Source organism: Octopus bimaculoides, chromosome 16 (genome assembly GCF_001194135.2).
Source record: "Octopus bimaculoides isolate UCB-OBI-ISO-001 chromosome 16, ASM119413v2, whole genome shotgun sequence".
Classification (NCBI taxonomy): Eukaryota; Metazoa; Mollusca; class Cephalopoda; order Octopoda; family Octopodidae; genus Octopus; species Octopus bimaculoides.
Window position 1 is genome coordinate 3,444,031 of NC_068996.1, and position 5,419 is coordinate 3,449,449.

Consider the following 5,419-nt stretch of genomic DNA (forward strand, 5'->3'; position numbering starts at 1 on the left):
CCAAAATGGCTGAAGTTCAAAAGATAGTGCTCATGGGAACTGCCCATATCCTACGTAAAATACTGTCTATGTGATCTCAAATTTTAAAGCAAACACATAATGTTCTTATGGTTTCTTAAACATTCACTTGAACAAAACTGTACAAATCCAAATATATGGTACCCTAGGCATAACACCTACATGAACTTCTAACTTGTTGTCTCTTGAGGTCTCTGGGTGAGACTTGGATCCAACTTGTACAAATGCAAAACAAAAGTCAAACATAAAATAATAATAATAATAATAATAATAATAATAAATATTTGAAAAGATATGATGCAATCACACACTCCTATGTTAAACAACAACACAGAATTTAACGTCAATAATAACAAAGTAGTTTGCAGTGAAAAGATACAGCATGGAGCATAGCTTTGCGTCCTAAGTATTGCTACTGGTTGATAACACTTCAGGCCACACTTTGAATCTTGATATACTTATGGCCTAAAATCCTGTCGATGTAAAATACTTTCTTTACTTCAACTTGTAGCTCAGAGTGAAGTTTGTAATATTAAAGCCTACTAACTTCTTTACAACTTGTAGCAACTTGTTGAAAATCTTACAGACATCACACTGAAAATCAACATATTCAAATATCAGGAAGAACTCACATATCTGGTAGTCCAAAAGACTGTAACAAAGTATTTTGCGACAAAGTAGCTGGGAAGTATAACTGTATTTAGAAAAGGCATGGGAAGAGATGTAACATATTTTGCTGGAATTTGACAAGGAAATAGTAGCTGTAGTCATCAAAAGCACCATCCAATGAAGAGTAAATAAAGAGGTCAGATTTGAGATTTGCGCTGAGTTTCTATCGTCTGATGCTGAAAGATTATTTACCGAAGAGCTGCAGTACACGTCCAAATTTAGCCTGAAACTTTATAACAGAACCAGTAACAGGAAAAAGAATTCATATTATTGAAATTGTCCTGATCAGTATTTAGATTTTTCAGACGTTTGGTAATGTTTATTGCGTTTGTGTTGTGCGTTGTATCACCCATAAAAGCTAATCAAACTCATATAGCTGATTAGCCTATATTATAACGCAAGTAGATAATGTTATTTAATGATGAATGAACGTATCGAGAAGGCTAACCAAGCTATTGCCATGTGTGGTTGGTGAGAGAGAGTATTTATTTATGCAGGCAGCGGCGTACTCACTCAAAACTTACCTGAGGCAAAAGAAAAACTAAAGCAAGATATCCTTGCCAAAGCATAAAGGATCCGCCGGTATGAGAAACGTCAACGTTTCTTTGAACAAAACAAACAGTTCAAATCCAACCCCAAAAAACTCTACCAAGAACTGGGTAAAAATAAAATAGACATTACTGCAGCACCACCAGCAGAAGAACTGGAAGAATTCTGGAAACGAATATGGTCGGTGAAGCAACAACCCCAGAAAAGGACCATTAAAACAACGAACTTAGCTCCTAAGCAACTCTGAACCCCTATAACAACTGAAGAGGTCACCCAGACACTGCAAAGACTAAGCAAATGGAAGGCACCTGGGCACGACAAGATCCCCAACTTCTGGTTAAAACACCTGACAGGAATGCACAAAAAGCTGGCAGAAAAATTTAACAACATACTAGCAGAACCAGAGACAATGTCTGAATGGCCCGGGAAAGGGAAAACCATCTTAATTCCCAAATCCACGGAAACGGAGAAACCACAAAACTATAGACCTATAACCTGTCTCACTACGATTTACAAAGCCTTTACTGCAATAATATCGCAAAGATTGAGTAAGCACCTGGAAAATAACAACCTGTTTCCAGAAGAGCAGAAGGGATGCTGCAGGGGCTCATACGGCTGTAAAGATCAATTAATGATCAATAAAGCCGTAACTGAAGAGAGCCGCAGAAAGAAGAAAGGCCTCAGTATGGCCTGGGTGGACTACCAAAAGGCTTTCGACAGTGTTCCCCACACGTGGATTCTGGAAACACTAGCCATAAACAAGGTGGCACCAATTATTATAAAATACATAAGGCACTCAATGAACAAATGGCAGACAGTGCTACAGCTCCAAACAAAAGAGGAATTTGTGAAAACGAAAGCCATCCTCATTAGAAGAGGAATATTCCAGGGAGACACGCTCTCTCCACTCCTGTTCTGCCCGGCACTCACACCTTTAACTGAATTGCTAATTAGAACTGGATGCGGTTACAAATGCTACGGGAAAACAGTCAGCCACCTCTTATATATATGGATGACCTAAACTTATACATTAAAAATGACAATGAGCTAGAAACACTACTACAGACAGTACATGGCTTTACCAAGGAAATAGATATGAAATTCGGATTAGAGAAATGTGCCAAAGCAACCCTGAAAAGAGGAAACTTAGTTAAAAGTAGCAATATATCACTAGATAAAGCCAATGAAATAAGAGAACTAGACGAAAGCCAACCATACAAATATTTAGGAGTCAATGAACTAGATAGGTTACAACATACACAAATGAAACAAAAAATAAAGAAAGAGTACTATAGACGAGTTAGATCAATACTAAAAACAGAGCTCAATGCTAAAAATAAGATAATGGGTATCAACACTTTAGCTGTCCCAATTATAAGCTACAGCTACAATATCCTTAACTGGACACGAAACGAACTACCTAAAATAGACAGGAAAACAAAAAAAGTAATGACAGGATATAAGATGCACCACCCAAAATCTGACATAGAAAGAAACGAGCTATAAGTATCTGGGTGTTTTGGAAATGGATAAATTAACGGAGAAAGATATGACAGAAAAAATTTAAGGTGGAGTACTTGCGCAGACTGAGACTGATCCTAAAGTCGAAATTAAATGGACGGAATAAGATCGAAGCTATCAACATTTGGGCGGGGTAACCGTATGGACAGCTTAGACAGAAAGACAAGGAAGTTGCTAACTAGACATGGTCACTCCACCCAAAAAGTAACACTGACAGACTGTAAGTTAAAAAAAAAAGAGGGAGAAGTGGACTTATTGGATGCGAACACAGCATTAGAGCAGAAGAAAACAACATAGCATAGCATGTAAAAAATGCCACAGAACCACTATTATTGGAAGTAAGAAGGTCAGGCTTATGTAGGATGAAAGATTGCAAAGATAAAGACCTGTACAAGCACTTGAGAATGAATGAATCTGAAGATAGGTGGATAAAGAAAAAGAATGCATGAACAAAAGAGGGCTATGGTTGACTAAAAGAGAAAAAATGGCTATGGATGACTAAATGTGATTTAAAACCGGAAACAGAGGCTCTAATCCGTGCTGTCGAAGAGCAAGCATTAAGAACGAATTACATCAAATACAGAATAGACAACACATCAGAAAGTGATAAGTGCAGAATTTGTGGACAAAATGATAAAACTGTATGGCATATTATCAGTCAATGTACGCCACTAGCCCAGAAAGAATGTAAGAGACGTCATGACAATATAGCAAGAATTGTCTATTGGACACTTTCCAACAAGTATGGACTTGAGAGAGAAAAAAAAAATAGTACGAATATAAATCCGAGGGCATCAACGAAAATGATAATGTAAAGATCCTATGGGACTTTATGATTCAGTGCGACCATGAGATAGAGAATAGGAAACCAGACGTAGTCTTAATTGAGAAAGAAAACAAACTATGCTGGATTATAGATATAGCATTCCCAGCTGACAACAAGGTATGCGATAAGGAAGAAAGAAAAGTTGAGAGATATGACAGGTTAGCTTGGGAGGTTAAGCAGTTGGAGTTGCAGAAAAAGGTGGTAGTAGTATCAATAATTGTTGGAGCCCTGGTAACAGTGATTAAAAATCTCGAGAAGTACATGGAACAAATAGGGGCTGTAATAAGGGCGGAGCACTTGCAGAAAACAACACTGCTTGGAACTGCTCGAATACTCCGAAAGGTGCTCGAAAATTAATGGGTGTTACCTTAGTTCACTGCTATTTAACAGCAGACACCGCAGTACATCTCCAGCGTTAGCTGTGCAAAGACAATAGAATAATAATAATAATAATCTATATATATAAAAGAGAGGCTGTGTGTGTGTGTGTGTGTGTGTGTGTGTGTGTGTGTGTGTGTGTGTGTGTGTGTGTGTGTGTGTGTGTGTGTGTGTGTGTGTGTGTGTGTGTGTGTGTGTGTGTGTGTGTGTGTGTACGTGAATGTAGTTTATGCACGTCCACAAATTAGCACGCATGTCGCCCCAATTTTAGGAGATGATGTGTCATGACATTATGTGCATTTTCGCCAAATATTTCTCTCGGAGGCACCCGCGTATAGCTGTAAAAATTTATAAACTTTTACCAATTTTGAAGTTTGTTGACAAGGCGAAGTCAAATTTGTGCGTACGCGCGTGAAGGAGAGAGAGAGACAGAGAGACAGAGAGACAGAGAGACAGAGAGACAGATAGAAAGAAAGAAAGAAATAGTGTGTTTGTGACAGGGGGGAGATACAGTGTTTGCTAGTGTCAAAAAAAAAAATTTTTAAGTGGGTAAGGCAGACAGAAATCAAAGCAAATTTTTATAAACAAGACAGAGTTTACTTTGCTAGCGTCTAACAAAAACAGAAGAAAAATTAAAAAAACAAAAGAACGAAAAAGTGGAAGAGGGAGGCAGAAAGCGTATTAGGAATGAAAATGTAGTTAAGGAAGACAGAGTAAGTGTAAAATGTAAAAGGCATTTTTGTTTGTTAAACATGAGATATAGTTTAAAATATACGATGTTTTTGAAAGACACTATATTCTATAATGAGATTATATATACTTTTTCACACAACAATTCAAATATATTTATTTTAAATCATTTATTTGTTTTAAATCGTTCATCTTTCTCCCCCCCTCTCACTCTCAAACACACGCATATATACAACTTTGGGAGCGAAAGAGTTTTGTTTATATTTCACAACTATGAAACAAAAACGTATGTAACAATTTGTCAGTCACCGCCCCCCAACCCGTTTTTCGGACCACAAAAAGGGTTTTGTAATGTTTCAGATTAACAACTGCACGATTTCCACTAGGGTGTTACGGTTAGGGTTTTAGGGTTAGGGTTAGAGTTTTACGGTTAGGATTAGGGTTAGGGTTAAGGTTAGTGTTACGATTACAATTAGGGTTGGTGTTAGGGTTACGATTTTAGGGTCAGTGTTAGGGTTAGGGTTTAGGGTTAGGGTTAGAGTTAACCTAGAAGGGACAGGCCCCTTATTTTTTGGTTAAGGCTGTTGGTAAGCTTTCCTAAGTTACTCCAATCCACATCCCCAATGCAAACCTTCAGATCAACCTTTTCCTATGCAGATCTCTAATGCAACTTTAAAAAAAACAGTCAATGAGTGGAAATAACCAATAAACTGATTCCTTATGGGATTTCCCAATCAAATTGCCAGCAAACCATTTTCAGCCAAACCA